The following is a 17,399-nucleotide window of genomic DNA, read 5'->3' on the forward strand; positions in this document are numbered from 1 at the left end:
TAACTCTTGGCCAGCAAATATCTATTCAGTTTCATCCAGATAACTTGTATCTTCCATACTACCACTTGAATTTTGTTTCTTTCTTAAAAAGGTGAGTCTACCCTGACCACGCAGCTCAGTTGATTAGAGCATTGTCCTGATACACCAAGGTTGTGGGTTTGATCCCCGGTCAGGACACGTAAAAGAATCAGCCAGTGAATGCATCAATAAATGGAATGACAAATCGATGTTCTCTCTCTCTCTTTCTCTCCCCCCCCCCATTTCCCCCTCTCCCTTTCCCTCTCTTTCTTCCCCTATCCCTTCCTTTCTCTAAAAATCAATTTTAAAAAAGACTATTTTTTTAAGTGTAAAAAAAAGTGAATCCAGGTATTACTCTTGACACCTGAAGGATTTTATCATTTGTGCCCTGATAAGTCAGTGGCTTTGCTTAATGTGTAATATCCAGTATCTTGCTTTATTTTTGTGATAAGTCTGTAAGGTAGATGGTATTGTTTCCAATTTACAGAAAAGGAAATGTATGCTCAGAGTATATAAACTACTGTATAGTGTTTAATCCTTATAAAGACCTGTTTCAGATATTTAAATTATGTGCACTAGTCAAGACTATGTGGTAGGTGTATTTTAGGGGTGTGGGATATGGATGATATATTTAGAGAACATACTGAAAAAATGTAGTTGTGGGTATTCTGTTTCTAGACTGAGTAGGTTTAGTAGGGTTCATGAGCTAGGCTGCTCATTAGAATTCACCTTTGGGACTTTGGGGGAAACCCAACATAAACAAACACTCCGCTCTTCACACATACCTAATACCACCAGTATCTGGGTCCTTTGCATAGAGATTCTTTTAATTGGTCTAACATGGAGCCTGAACATCAGTATTAAAAAAAAAAAAATGCTTCGTACACTGGTGTTTTCAGTGTAAACCCAAGGTTCTGATCTGTTATTTTGGAAAAAGTAGGGACTCCTATCAGTGATCTGACAAGACTTCTTGGAGAGTACAGTTTAAGTGGTGGGAGGAAGATGATCAGTAGATTGCAGTGAGGGGAAGGAGGCATTTCATGCATGTGGCACAATATATTGGAAGGTCCCGAGCTGAAAATGAAGGGCTTGTCAGGTAAAGAGCATTTAGAATGGGCAGACCAGAGAATGATAGATAAGAAAAATAAAGGAAGGAGAGGTAATCTAGGGCACCTTGTTAAAGACTTGGAAACAAAGGTAAGGTAAGGCATCTTGGAATTAATTTCTAGGACACTTGGAAACTACTGTAGCATTTAATCTCTTAAAAGCAGTAATAGGAGTTAGCTATTGCTAGTGATAGATTAGAGGGAGAGTAGTGCTGAAAATGAGCTAGCAAGGATAAGATTGCATCAGTCTAGGAGGGTGAGCAATGATTAAGGAACAGATGAGATACATACCAATGCAAAAAGAATTGATGTTATATGGTGATATGTCACTTATGCTAAATAAGGGACAGATGTCTTGAAAGCAATGGACTTAACATTTGGGGATTCTGAGTGTAGGTTATAAAGTCTCTTCAGTTCCATTTCATCAAGCTAATCCTGTTCATGAATCTAGTGTAGAGGGCTATAGAGCCTGTGTACAATGTAATATCTAAGTCATCCAACTTAGGCTGTTTATAGTTTTGCCACTGATATCTTACAAGTAAGTGAGTTTAAGGTGTAAGCCATGACCAGGAAATGTTTATATGTAGCTGAAGAATTTATTTAAACTATAGCTACCTGCTTTGCCTGCTTAAGAAGACTCAGTCATAGTGTATTAGCCAAGACCCTCTCAGAATTCCTGGAAGGGAATGGGAAGGAAAAACAGAACTTACAGGGTCTGGCTTTAGCTCTTTAAGGGATGGAGTGTTTTGATTCTTGAAATGCAGCTGCTCTCATTTACTTTCCTTTGCTCTTAGTTTTGACCTGTTTTTTCCTGCCCTGGCTTTTGCGTTCCCTTTTCATCCTTAAGATTCTGAATGTCATTTCAGCGTTTAGAATCTCTTATGCATTATTTGCAATTTAAGGTTTAAAAGGGGGAAAGTGGGAGATAGTAGACAGAGCACAGTAGATTTTTAGGGCAGTAAAATTATTCTGTATGATGCTATAATGGTGGATACATGCTGTATATATATATATATATATTTTAAGATTTTATTTGTTTATTTTTAGAGGGGAAGGGAGGGAGATAGACAGAGAGAGAGAGAAACATCAATGTGCAGTTGCTGGGGGTTATGGCCTGCAACCCAGGCATGTACCCTGGCTGGGAATCAAACCTGGGACACTTTGGTTCCCAGTCTGTGCTCAATCCACTGAGCCAGGGCTCATGCTGTATATTTTTTAAAACCTAAAAAAGATACAACACCAAGAGAAAACCCTAATGTAAACTAGGGACTTTGGGTATTAGTGATGTGCCAGTGTGGGTTCATTAATTGTAACAAGTGTACCCAGTGTGGGATGTTGATACTATGGGAGGCTTGGGTATGTGGGTCCAGGAAATACAAGGGAAATCTCTGTACCATCTGCTTAGTTTTGCTGTGAACCTAAAACTGCTCTAAAAAATAAATATAAGGTTGGGGGGAGAGCAGTACACAGACTTCAGGTTGTTAGAAGTCAAAGCTATACTTGAAATAATAGACCAATAACAAGACTTTATAATACTTTAAGAATGAGAATCAGCCACATAGGGTTGCAGTTAAGGTAATTTTTGTTTTTCATTTTTGTTATGTTTAGTCTGTTTGTTAATATGAGAAGTTTAGGGTTTGCTAAAAAAAATTTAAAATGAGCTGTAGTGCAGTGAGAGGATTCAGATATGCTTAGCAACATTAACCCCATTTCTTGACTCACTTGAGTTTATAGTTCAAACACCATGACAAATGTATAAGCAGTTTGTCTAGAAGCTTCATCCTTGAGGTCAGCCAGGGTTGAATTTAAATAAGAGTTTATCTGTTTCACTTAAGTTATAGGGAATCACTGCTGGAAGATGTACACATGAAATCTAATTCTGTTGGGAGTGTAAACAGCATTCAACCTTTTTTTTTTTTTTTTTAGTTTAAATTTAACCTGTGGATAACTACGGACTACTATAGAGAAATGGATATCGTGATTTTACCTATATGATTTTTAGGAAATGAGAAAAAATTGGAGGCTGTAATTTGTAGGTCTTAGAATTGAACTACAAAGAGCTCACTGATGAAATACTTTTGTTGGTCAGACTTGCTTATGTTTTTACAGAGAGGAAATTGACTTGTCCAAGGTCATACATAGAGTAGAAAATATATTGGGTTGGCCACAAAGTCCGTTATATTTTTTGCATATGATGGCTCGAGTAATGCTTAGTTGTCTTTAACTTCATTTGAAACAATTTTGTTAGATTGTATTGTGGCAGCTGTCATATCAGAGTGCATTGAAAAAAAAAACATCAAAATTGGTGAATTTTTGTGCAGCCATTTTAATTTTGAAGATGGAAGGAAATAGGCAACATTTTTGGTGTACTGTGCTTTATTATATCAAGGGAGGTAAAAAAGCAGTGAAACACAAAAAACATTTGTGCAGTATATGGAGAAGATGCTGTGACTGGTCAAATGCGTCAAAAGTGGTTTGTGAAGTTTTGTGGTACTATTGACATTTTGGCCATGTAATTCTTTGGTATGGGCTGCCTTCTGCTTTGGAAGATGTTTAGCAGCAACCCGTGGCTTGTGAGAGAGCTGACATACTCAAAATATCCAAATCAATAAGGTTATTGGTGAAAATGAAAAGTATGTCTTTTATTATATAGAAAAAGCCATATGGACTTTTCGGCCAACCTAATACTAGGGCACAGATTGTCTGCTTCTAAAGTCCTCTAAACTCTAATTCCTTTAGAATTCTTTGTGTAATATTTATATTCCAGGAATTGTAAGTCAGTGTATTAATTAAATTATGCTTTTATTTTTCTTTCTGTGGTATAGATTGCTTTCAAGTGTTTTTATTAATCCATCTAGCATTTGCTGTATGACCATTTGTCCCTTCATGTCATGCCTTTGAGGGAATTAATGTAGGATTTTTTCTAGAAAAGGCTACTATGTCAGTTACAACAGAATATTAAATAGTTGGTGTACTTGATGCAGATGCTCTGTGGCTCTATATATTTTTTAAAAATATTTATTTGGGAAGGGAAGGAGAAAGAGAGGGCGAGAAACACTGATGGGAGAGAAAAACATCGATCCAAAAGTTTCCTCTTGTACCTAACCTGCATCCTAGGCTCATGACCCAACCAGGAATTGAACCTGTGACCTTTGCAGGGTGACACCCAACCCACCTAGCCTCACCTGCCAGGGCTCTATATTTATTTTGAAAAAGAAATTCTCATCTTTTCCTTACTTATAAGACTTAAGAAAGTTTAGACAAGTAAAAGTGAAAGAATGCTTCTTATTAGATGAGCAGCTATATTGTCAGGAAAATATAACAGATTATAGCAACTTGCTAGGAGTCCTGGTATAATTGATGAATTGGGGGGCCTGTCTAGATTGAGTGATCTTTATTTTAGCAAAAGCCTTGCATGAAATTGTTCTTGGGATAATACATGGGTTGCATTTTTATTATTTTCCCCCAATTATAGTTGATACTGAGAGTTGACTACAAACTTCAAGGCCCTGTGTATGTGTGTTCTCCTTGATTGGCCTTTGGGTGTAGTTTTATTGAGTCATACAATACTTTTAACCTTACATATTCTTTGGGGTTTTGTTAACAGCCATCTCTTAACTAAAAGTAAATAAAACTTTTGTTTTCCTCTTAACCTCAGACCTTTCCTTCTCCATCTTTGCATGTGCTTCTTTCTCCAGTCTCTAAATGTTGGCGTGCTTCAGGGCTGTGTCCTAACTTGCACACAGTATTCTCTCTCTCACTGAACTGAGGCTGCTTTTTAGCTCAGTCTGGCTGCATACAGGTACTGTTTGTATATCTGATGGACTATTAATTATTTCCACGTGGCTATCACTTACATACCTCAAAGTCAACATGTCCAATATTGAACCAACCCATCACCTACTACCCCAACTCTACCTCTTCAGTCTCTCTCATCACTTTCACCCAGTTGCCCAAGGGAGAAACTCAGGTGGCTTCCTTGACTCCTTGTTCTCTCTTAACTTTGTGTGCTAGCATCAAGTACTCTTAATTCAGCTGCTCAAGTACTTCTTCAATCTATACACTTTTTCCATCCTTTCACTATAACTTTGGCCAGACTAGCTAGCATTATGTCTTGCCTGTGCTGTTGCAACAAATTCTTAATAGGTCTCTCCACCTTTGGTAGATTACTTTTCAGAATAACCTTTTAGACATATAAAGTTGACTCCCTGATCAACTGTTTAAATTTTTTTGATTATTCCTTTGTATGAAGCCCAACTCTAATATAATTTACTTTACCAGGGGTGTACAACCTTTTGGGGTCTCTGGGCCACCATGGAAGAAGAACTGTCTTGGGCCATACATTAAATACATTGCAACATATAATCACAAAAACATTTCATAATGTTGTAAGTAGGTTTACAATTTTGTGTTTTGCCACAATCATAGCCATCCTGAGTCACAGGTGGCCAGCGGGCCTGCAGGCGGGACACCCCTACAGGCTAGATCCTAAACAGCCTGACCTCCCTCTCTAGTCTCATTTCCTGCCATTTATTTGAGGCACTCCAGAACACTCCACTTCTACCTAACCCAGCTGACTACTGTTGCTCCTTTTTGTCTCTGTTAAACATTCCATCCTTTTTCGATTCCTAGACTAGGATGGTGCCCCTGCTCTATATTCTCTGAATCTCCTCTGTTTACTTTGTTAAAATTCTTATAGGATTGTATTATCTGTTTGATTATCTCTGGTTAGGCTCAGAGTCCATTGTATCCCCAGTGCCTAGCACAGGACCTCTACATACTTAATAACCAGTGTGCTTAAATGAACTTCTGTCGGATTAAATGAACTCTGTTCTTTCACTACTCTGTCTATTCAAATTTTGATAGTCTGAAAAAAATTAATTTGTGTTTATCCTTTAGTCATCAGTAGTATGGCATGACAAGGTATGTGCCATTGCTTTTAATGTACACTTTTAACTTTGTTTTTTATTTTTTTGTTGAATATTTTATTGTTCTGTTATGGTTGTCTCAATTTTTCCACCTCTGCTCTCCTCCCAGCAGCCCGCACCCTGCTCCCATAGTCAAGGGGAGGAGTGGGGGGGCCCACTCCTGCCCTTAACTTTGTTTTTGAATTTAGTTACATGTTTTGAGTATCAGTGCAGTCTCATGGTTGATAATAAAGTTCCAAAAGGATATATATTGGAAAGTGTCTATTCTATCCTTGCCCCTGTGCCACCTGGTTCTTCTCCTGAGATATCTTTATTACCGGGTTCTTGTATGTTTTGTGTAGAGGTGTTTGGTTTGCATTTTCAAGCAAATGTGTTTGTGTATATGTATTTTACATATGTATGTGTAAACACATACTTTTTGCCTATAGGTGGTACATTGTACACAGGTGCTATTTAATTTTTTTCATTTAATAATAACACTATCTTGAAGAATCTTTGCATGCCGAATAGCCTTATCCTTTTTCATAGCTGCATTTTATTAGTGATTAAATATATTACAACTTAGATTGTGTTCCATGTGTAGCTACTATATAGTGAATGCTGTATTGAATTATCTTGAACTTTTGTCATTTCTTATATACATGTCTATGTATGTAAGATATGTATATACATGTAGGATAAAGTCCTATAAGTATTTTTAATTTTGATAGGTCTTGCCAGTTTGCTTCCATAGAGAGTGTGTTACTTTCCTATTTGCAAAAGTACCTGTTTTCTTGTATCCTTGTTCACATGGTATGCAATATACGTTTTTGGAGTTTGCCAGCTTGGATTATGGAGTTTGTACTGTGCTGGTTCAGTGTTGGTTTTTTTTTTTTTTCTGAAGTTAAATGGCCCATAAATAGTAACATGTTTAACTTATAAAATGGTTATGATGTCCAGCCATATAATGAAACCTTTTAAGTTCTAGTTTTGTTAGCCAGTATAGAAAAACAAGATAGTATATGTTATATTTGATTGAGAAGGAAGTGATTTTTTAATTTAAAAGCTTTGAAAAATAAACACTGTATATATATATTTTTTACTTAATAAATTTGAACAGCCTTATGGGTTTGGATTTTTCAAACTCTGAACACAGTTAAATAAATTATGTTAATAAATTACTTCTCTATAGTTCTACTAATTTGTAGTTGGTTAACTTATGTAAATAGATTGCTTTGTTTTGGAGGCCAGACTTGATAAACTTAATCTCTTAATGCTAGTAACTTCTGTTCTTTAACTGTTCTATATTTTCTTAATTCTAGGACATTATTCAAAACACCAGCCTTTGATTGGGAGGAGAGTTGGATAAGAGTATGTGTATTGTTTATTTGTTCATTCAACGAGTATGTGTTGAGTATTTAGTTTAGGCAATGTACTAGGTAGTGAGGATACATCATTGGGGGTAGGGGGAAGATCAAAAATCTGTGTCTGCATGGAGCTTTCATTTGTATAGAGGAAATATACGATGCACAGTTATGCCACCCAATAATTTGTTTGCTTAATGGAAAGAAATCAAATTAGCATATTTGTATTTGAAGGGGAAAAGCCAGAGGAATGAGAAGATACTGAAAATAAAGAATAAGAGAAGATTTTCAGTATGTCAGGATTTTGGAGGACATGACATTTCAAAGCTTTATGGGATCTGGTTCTTACCTTTCCTGTCTCATCTCACACACTTTACCCCTTGTTCCCAGTGTTTAGCCTCACTGACCTTTTTTTTTTTTTTCTTAAAGCAACTTTCCCATGCAAGAGCTTTTGCCCAAACTGTGCCCTACACCTAAAACTTTCTCCTTGCCCACTGTTCCTGACTAAATTCTTGCTTTTAGTTCTCTCCTTCAATATTATTTCTGTATTTGTTCAGAGGGGCCTTTCCTGGCTCTTGTATCAAAATTTTATCTCTTCTCTTACTCTCCTTTCTTGAGTATAGTTTACATTTCCTTAATAAATGTTGTCATACTTTGTAAGTACAGATGCTCCTCAATTTAGGATGGGTTACATCCCAATAAACCCATCATAAGTTGAAAATATTTTAAGTTGAAAATACACTTAATGCACCTAACCTACTGAACATCATAGCTTAGCCTGTCTTACCTTAAATGTGCTTAGAACACTTATTGGAATGTAACCCGATTGAAAGTCAAAAGCTATCTGTAATTGCCTTTTTCTTCTTAGCAGAAGCAGAAAACAGATGGGTGTGTTGTATACATGATGATATGCCCGCAAAACACAGTATCCAAAAAACACTGGCAACACGGTGTACTATAGAGCACAGGTGGCAAACACCAGGCCCGAGGGCCAAATCCGGCCCTCCACCTTGTTTTATCTGGCCCGACACCTTGTTTCTACTGGCGGCGGCACTGAGCTCTTATTTAACAGTTAAGGAGTAGTTACATTTATACAGTCCTAAAATTACATTTGGCCCTTCGCAGGCAACCTCGAGGCTGATGTGGGCCCCAGTGAAAATGAGTTTGACACCCCTGCTGTAGACTATCAGTTGTTTACCCAGGTGATTGCATGGTTGTCGGGAAGCTGGGGCTCACTGCTGCCGCGTAGCCTCATGAGAGTATCGTGCTTCACATTGCTAGACCAGGAAAAGGTCAAAATTCAAACTCAAAGTATAGTTTATACTGATTGTGTATTGCTTTTACACTATTGTAAAGTCAAAATATTGTCAGGCTGTCTTAAGTTGGGACCATCTGTATACATTTATTTCTGTGGGTGGTGGTCTTTCTCTCTCTTTTTTTTCTTTTGGTAAGGCACAGACCATGTCTGTCTGGTTCTCTACTATAAACCTAGCTTTTAGTATAGTACCTGGCACATAGCAGGCATTCATTGAATATTAACTGAATGAATTGTGAACTTAGCACCAGCAAGAAGTAGATTACCCATGTTCCCACTTCTTTAACAATTCATGGTTTTTAAAACATTTTCAAGTGGTTGGGAGTGGGGAGAGGAATGAATAGGCAGAGCACAAAGGATTTTTAGGGCTGTGAAAATACTGCTTATGATACTGTAATGGCAGATACATGTCATTATACTTTTGCCAAACCTGTAGAATGTACAACACTAAGAATGAACCATAATGGGCTTTTGAGTATAGGTTCATTGCCTGTAACCAGTGTACTACCCTGGTAGGGGGTGTTAATAATAGGGGAGGCTATGCATGTGTGAGAGCAAGAGGGTATATAAAAAATCTTGTACCTTCTACTCAGTAATGCTCCAAGAAAATCAAGTCAAAACAAACAACAGTGCTGTGTCCTAGGAGTATGTCCAAGAGAAACAAAAACATTTGTCCATATGATAGCATGTACATAAATGTTCATAGCATTATTCATAATACCTAAAAGGTGGAAACAACCCACTTAATTAATATCAGCTAATGAATAAACAAATTATAGTTTATTCACATAATGGAATATTACAGCATGGAAAAATGTTTAAAATACTATGTTTAGTGAAAGTAGCCAGTCGCAAAAGATCACGTTATATCATTCCATTTGTGTGAAATGTCAAAAATAGGTAAATCTAGAGACAGAAAGTAGATGAGTGATTGCTTACAATGGAAATGGAGGGTTGGAGTAAATCAGGGAATGATAAGGATTGGGCATATCACTGATCCATGCTACCCAGAGAGGGGCCCATACAGCACTGAGCATTGTTCTTGGTTCCCACATAACTTAAAGGGAAACTTTCACAGTGTCTGGAGCCCTTGATGTCCTGCAAATGAAGGAGGAGGATGTCCTCAAATTCCTTGCAGCAGGAACCCACTTAGGTGGGGCCAGCCTTGACTTTTAAATGGAACAGTACATCTGCAAAAGGAAAGATAATGGCTTCTGCATCATTTATCTGAAGAGAACCTGAGAGAAGCTTCTGCTGGGAGCTTATGCCATGTTGCCCTTGAGAACCCCACTGATGTCAATGTCATATTGTCCAGGAATACTGGTCATGAAGCTGTTGTGAAGTTTGCTGCTGCCATGAAAACTACTTCTATTGCCAGCCACTTCACTCCTGGAATCTTCACTAACCAGGCAGATTAGGCTGGTTAGTGAATCTAGGCGGCCGTTGGTGGTTACTGATCCCAGGGCTGACCACCAGGCTCTCACAGAGGTGTCTTAATGTTAACCTGCCTGCCATTGCTCTGTGTAACACAGACTCTCCTCAACGCTATGCGGACCTTGCCATCCCTTGCAACAGCAAGGGGGCTCACTGAGTGGGTCTGATGTGGTGGATGCTAACCTGGAAAGTACTACACATGTGTGGCACCATCTCCCATGAACACCCGTGGGAGGTCATGTCTGATGCCTACTGCTACAGAGATCTTGAAGAAGTTAAAAAAGAAGAATAGGCTGCTGCTGAAAGGGCTGTGACCAAGGAGGAATTCCAAGGTGAATGGACTGCTCCAGCTCCCAAGTTCATTGCTGCTCACCCTGAGGTCACTGGCTGGTCTGAAGGTGTGCAGGTGCCCCTCTGTGCCTATTTAGCAGTTTCCTACTGAAGACTGGTTCTCATCTCCCACTACTCAGGCCACTGAATGGGCTGGAACAACCACTGAGCAGTCTTAAGCTATTTTTCAACAGACTCTTAACAGAATGGAAATAAGGTTGACAGAAAATAAACAGTTTCTAAAAGTTGAAAAATGTATATAAAAATAGAGGGGAGGGAATATTTTTTTGAGGTGAATAGAATGTTATAAAAGTATCCTTGGTGATGGTTATAAATATCTGTGAATATACTAAAAACCATTAAATCATATAATTTTAAATGGATAAATTGTATGTTATTTGAATTACATCTCAATAAAATTGTTTCATAGGCAGAAATAGTGGATTGTTATTTAAATTGGCATTATTACTAGTATAGGTGAACATTTTTTCTTTGTCAATTATAGTACTTTTTGTCTGTTTCTTCCTACTTTTAAAAACTGTTTCCTTGAACTTGATTGTACCTTGTTTTTTGAGTTTTCTTCCTCCTTCTCAAACTATCTTAATCTAAATTCTTGTTCTTTGTCCATTTAAATGTTGGTGTTACCCAGAGTTCTGCTATTGGCCTTTTCAGTTTCCCTGTGTTCTCTCTAGTTAGTGTGACCTGCTCTTTTTTAAATTGATGTATAATTCACATAAAATTCACCCTGTTTAGGTAACAAAAGCAAAAATAAGTGGGGCTACATCAAATTATAATATAAATCTTCTGCATAGCCAATGAAACCATCAATAAAGCAAAAAGGTAACTTACCAAATGGGAGAAAATATTTACAAATCATACATCTACAAAATATACAAAGAACTTCTGACTCACTATTATCCTCTCCTACTCTACTCTTACCATTCTTCTTGGTAATTGAAACATTCATATGTAGATGACCCTTCCTGTTCCCTGGCTTCTCAGAACTTTGAACTTCTGTCCTGCCCTTTTTACCAGAGATCTTGCCCTTGGCTCACCATATCCTGCCATCTCTGTGCAGTGTCTTCCATATTCTTAGTTGGAAGCATCCCATTTTTCAGTCACAACTCTGTCCAGCATATTACTTCTTGTATCGTGACTCCACTAATCTTTTGACCCCACCAGGATTTATAATCCTACTACTTTAAAAAAAAATGGATTGATTTTAGAGAGATATAGGAAGGGGGGGAGAACGAGACATCGATCTTTGTTGTTCCACTTATTTATGCCTTTATTGGTTAGTTCTTGTATGTGCCCTGACTGGGGATTTAACCTGTATCCTTGGCATATTGGAATAATGCTCCAGCCAACTGACCTACCCAGCCAGGGCCTAATCCTACTACTTTTTATTGTTCCTTGCTCTCCTCACGTGTTCGCTTTCTTTCTTATAAACCCTGCCTTATATGTATACTTTCTCTACTACCTTGCTCCTGTCTTGATCAAAATCCCTTTTATATATTTTATAAAATCATTCCTTTTATATATTATAAACCTCTTTGCCCTCTCTTGATTGTTTAAAATTGACTGGGATGGGAAGAGAATTATAATTATGCTGACTGATCACAGTTTACGCTTGATCTTAGCCCGAAGGCTGAGAATTGACAATTGATCACAATTTAAATTCATGGCTACTTTCCTTGAATGAGCGGTCATATCTCCAGCCCATTCACTCTTTCCTAGCTGACTGTTATCATAAAATTCTTTATATTTACTTGCTAACCCTAACTCTCAGCAGATGATCTTACTTGTCATTTTACCACTGAAAAATAAAAAAGCAATCCGAAAAGAACTTATATAAGTCTTCCACATCTACCCAAGTACTAGTATCTGCACCTGTAACTCTGCCTGCCTTACTTTGCCATGGATAAACTCTTTCTGTTCCTATTTTAGTCCGATTTTCTCCATGGGTACACTACACTTTATGCCCTACCACCTGCCCAAAGTTACCACCTCATTTGTTCTCTCTTTGTGCTGCATCCTCAATATTTATCACCATCTTCATCATTGAATCATTTCCATTAGCATACTGGAATGTTACCTTTTTTTTTCTTCACTTAAAAAAAATCTTCATTCATTTTCCCTTTTAGGCATTGCTCTTAATTTACTTGATTTGTTAACAGCAGTTGACAGTTGATTCATTCTCTCTTTCTTTCTTGAAACAATCTCTCTGTTTGGCTTCTGGGACTCTACTTTCCTGATTTTTCTTCTTTTTCTCCAGCAACTTCTTGCTCAGTGCTGGTAACTCATCATCTCCCTGATCTCTGTACACTGAAAACAAGGACTTCTACCCTTATTCTCTTGGTGATCACATTCACTTTCATTGCCTTAAATATTATCTACATCTAGTTTTTCAAACTCTGTTTCAATTTGGACCCCGTTCAAAGAGTCATTTTAGACATTTTTTTCCTAATCACACTCTCCCATGAAACTTTTTTTTTTTTTTTTCCATTCCCTCACCCCCCTTTCTTTTCAGCTTGTTCTCTATATCTATGAGTCTGGTTCTGTTTTTTCATGTATTTCATTTTTTTGGATTCCATTATAAGTGAAATCAGTTTTTTTCTCTTTCTGTCTTAGTTCACTTAGTATGATACCCTCTGTGTCCATCCATGGTGTCGCAAAGGGCAAGATTTCATTCTTTTTTATTGCTGAGCAATATTCCATTGTGTGTATTTATATATGTGTGTATTTTCTTTATCCATTTATTTATCAGTGGATCCATGAAATTTTATTATCACATACACTGTGTATTTGTTCATGTGGTATGATCCTTTGTATGGCCACAAACCATTGTACTCTCTAAGCTCTCCCACTCCCAGGAACCAATTTTTGCCCTCTGTTGAAGGCATGTTTAATATGGTGACAGTTCTTAAGCTTTTATCTTCAACCTGGACTTAATCTATCAGATACATACTACACACACACACACACACACACACACACACGGAGCTACTGATCTCTCCACTATACGTCTAGGAGATAGGAGATGTCTTAAACTTAAATGTACAAAACCAAACTCATTTTCTGATTTTAGCCTATCCCTCCATAATGTGCTTCTATGACTCTACTTTTATTTGTATACCTTTTGCTCTAGCAACACTGCATTTCCTATTCCACACTTCATTCACCCTGGTACAGGGTGTCAGACTCATTTTCATGGGGGGCCACACACATCAGCCTCGTGGTTGCCTTAAAAGGGCCGAATGTAGAGCTCCTTGCGCCTAGTTAAGGAATAGTTACAATTATACAGTCCTAAAGTTACATTTGACTAAGTGGTAAAGAGGCTTAAAGATGTGATTATCTAGTCTCTTAATCCAAATTGAAAGTAGAAATTTCTCTGGCTCAGTCACAACCATCATAGGCTTCCATAAGTAGAGTGAGCAGAGATTGTGATGACAGATTCCTGGGGGAAGTAGTAACATTGCAACCAGAGTTAGAGATTTTGGCACAGGATGGCGAACGTACTCTATTCATCCTTGTATTTCAGTTGCCTGATCATGGCCTTTGTAACAGTTGAAAGAGGATGTATTACTCTGCCTGGGTTTGGTAACAAAATACCATAGATGGGTGGTTTAAACAACAGACATTTTTCCCACAGTTTTGGAGACTGCAAAGTCCAACAAAGATCAGGGTGCTGGTTGATAGGGTTCCTGGAAGAGCCTTCTTTGTCTTGCAGGAGGATATTTTCTCATGGCTCCTTGTGGTAGAGAGAAAACATTTCCCTCTTCCCCTTATAAAGCCACAGGTCCCATCCTTAGGACCCCACCCTCATGATCTCATTCAAGCCTAATTATCTCTGGAACACCATCACATTAGGGTTTAGGATTTCAATACATGAATGGGGGTGGGGGTGGCAGGCACAATTCAGTCCATAGCAAAAGTTATGAGTAAATGTTCTGAATCAGGACTGCTTTTCAACACCATAGCATCATAGTACTGCACAAAGGGGCACATTTTTGTGTGGTGCTGAAGAATGTGACTTTTAAATTAAACTAATTTATTTTTGGTGATGAGTAGTTTAACATTGTACTTGTATGATCAAGATTTAGCATTTTTCAATGAATATTTCATCTATGTCTCTAGCTGTTTTATTTTTAAAGTGTAGAGTAGGTATCATTGTTTGGCTTAGTCATTTCTCATATTCCTTTTCTGGTGACAAAATACTTTTTTATGTGTATATAACATTCTTTAAGGTTTCCAGGGAAGCTCTTCGGTCCTATTATCCTGGAATACAGGAAAGGTAGACAGTCTAGCTTTTCAATACCAGCGATTTTTTTCTTTTAATGTTGGCATATGCTGCTGTTTCAGTAGACAAGCACAAGTTTCTAAAGTGTTATGTGGTAAGATTCATCTCAGAATAATTCAGATTGCTTAGCCTCTTTGTCACTAAGAAGTTTTTTTCTTTTGAAAGATTCTGATATTATCAGTCTGCTTGGTATCCTCATTACCACATCTGCAGCTTCTGAATTACATTTAAATTTTGTTAATCAATATATATACAAGCCTACATTGCCTGGGATACTTCTGTTGAAAAACTGTTGAAAAACATTCTAAAAGATCCCTGTCTCTTGTTAGAATAGATTTAAGCATAAGAAAAGATGATATCTACATACAGCTATGAAATGGTCACAGAATAGCACAGATTTATTGGTTTGGAATTCCCTTTTGAATAAGTAAGAACTTAAGCCAGGGAGCAATTAGATAGCTAGTATTGCATAATATATCCAAGCAGAACATCTGTGAAAGGCAGTTCTCAAAACTTTGGGCTAGCGTTTGCTTTGGCAGCACATACACTAAAAAACTTTAGACTATCAGCAACATGTTAGTTTAACACCACTTGTAAAGCTCTGGCCTTCTAGATAGGAAATATTTTCTTTCTCAACCAGTGAATAAAGATATGCTTCAGATATTCTGTCACCAAGGGGAATATAGATGTGAAGAATGACTTTTTAATTAAAATGTGAGATTTAGTTATTAAACTTTAGTTAAAAAATACTTTATGAAGTTTTTTAAATGTTTTTCCCCCTACATTTTCACTGTTTCAGCTGGAATCCTAATCATATAATTTATGATATTGGAAATTCGGTTATTATGTTCTTTTTCACTAGTGGTTTTGAATAGTTTTTAATCCTCTCTTCCCCCACCCCCAAATATGCAGAATAATATTGGGAAACTAGTGATTTAATACTTTTTAATGGTATCTTGGCCCCTTTATATAAGACATTTTTCTTAGTACCTTTGTGCAAATTTGGAATGGAAATTTTCTAAATAGCTGCACAGTGGATCCTTCTACGTGATAATTCTACCAAATTTTTAGTGTGCAGTGTGATGGATGCACTCATCACCAAAATCCTAAATAGATTCAATTTTCCTGCTACCCCAGAGAAACTGAGCAATATTAATTTTTCAGATCCATTTCAAAACAATGGACAGAGGAGGTAAGAATCTGAAAATTAGTTTACTGTATGAATGAGGTTTGTCCCATTATTAAGTTGTATTTTCTTCATGAAAATTCTTAGCTGTCTCATACTCATTTTTCTCTTCTTGTGACACAATTCCATCTTTGTGTTTAAAGTCCAAGAAGGGAAATGTTAGAACTTTGTAAATTTAGTTACAAACAATAACATCTTAAATGTGATAAACAAAAACAAAAGGTCTCTATGTTTGGCAAAGTCACATTCCCCAGGGAGTTACTAAACAGCAACAGCACTGTTACCAGTGTCAGCTGAGGCATTATTTATGTCCTTCTCTAATGGCTTCTTGTTCCCCCAAAGTTATTGAAGAAGGTGTGACGCCTACATAGTCCTCATTAGGGATTCTTTTTATCGCTGCTTAGATTACCTAACAAAACCTGGACATCAGACAGAGTTTGTGAGTTTGACTTCTGCTGGATCTCCTGTAATCTCCAACAAAGATCAAATTCTTTTCTGCCCTCATTTCCTGGTCAGTGGCATCTAGGAACAGATTGACATTTGATGTTTGAGAAAATGTAAATTATTAATTATAAATTGCTTTGAGGTAGTTGGCAAGACAAGAAATAATGTATAAATATGTATAGTTAACAATGCTTTTCATTTTCTAAATAATGCTTCTTTAGTAGTGTTTTTGATTGTCAATTAGTTTTTGTATTTTAAAGTTGCATTTTGCAAATTTCTCTTTTGGAATCCTTTTAATAAGTTGAAGAAAAGAATTGTATCTGTTTTAAAAGACAGTTTTAAAACAAACCTCCTTAGACAAAAGCTAATTAACATAACATGTTTTGCTGTGAGTACTTGGAAAGATGCACTCAAATGTTTTTTTTAAAGACTTTTATTTATTCCCAGAGAATGGAATGGAGGGAGAAAAAGAGGGAGAGAAACATCAATGTGTGGCTGCCTCTCATGTGGCCCCCACTGGGGACCTGGCCTGCAACCCAGGCATGTGCCCTAACTGGAAATTGAGCACTGCAGCCCTTTGGTTCACAGCCTGTGCTCAATCCACTGAGCTACGCCAGCCCAGGCTCAAATTTTTGAATTTGCATTTTACACTGACACTTGGTCCTTATAACAACTGTACAAATGATTTATTTTAATCACATGAAGTCCTAGAAGTTTTGAGGTGTGTTTTAAGATAATTTACCAAACTATGTATGGTGTCAGGTGGGGACTGCTTTGTAAGTTACATAAATAACTAACCACTGTGCTGTACTCCGAGACTAAGATAATATTGAATGTCAACTGTAATTGAAAAATATAAAAATTAGAAAAAGGTAATTTATCAAGATTCTCTTCTGGTAGGAACTAACTTGGAAAAAGGTACTTCTTTTAGATGTCTGTTTACCAGCTATCTGGACTATCATGTATTTTATTCTCTGGAAATAACATTATTCTGC

At 37.1% G+C, this 17,399-nt stretch overlaps 1 protein-coding gene and 1 pseudogene across 4 annotated transcripts in view; both read left to right on the forward strand.

The window, feature by feature from the left end:
* KIF2A (kinesin family member 2A) overlaps positions 1 to 17,399 on the forward strand; it is a 73,618-nt gene that overhangs the window by 6,963 nt on the left and 49,256 nt on the right. The gene's annotated exons all lie outside the window — the stretch shown is intronic.
* Positions 6,212 to 10,728, forward strand: LOC118499448 (annotated as a pseudogene).

This window comes from Phyllostomus discolor, chromosome 3 (assembly GCF_004126475.2).
Source record: "Phyllostomus discolor isolate MPI-MPIP mPhyDis1 chromosome 3, mPhyDis1.pri.v3, whole genome shotgun sequence".
Lineage (NCBI taxonomy): Eukaryota > Metazoa > Chordata > Mammalia > Chiroptera > Phyllostomidae > Phyllostomus > Phyllostomus discolor.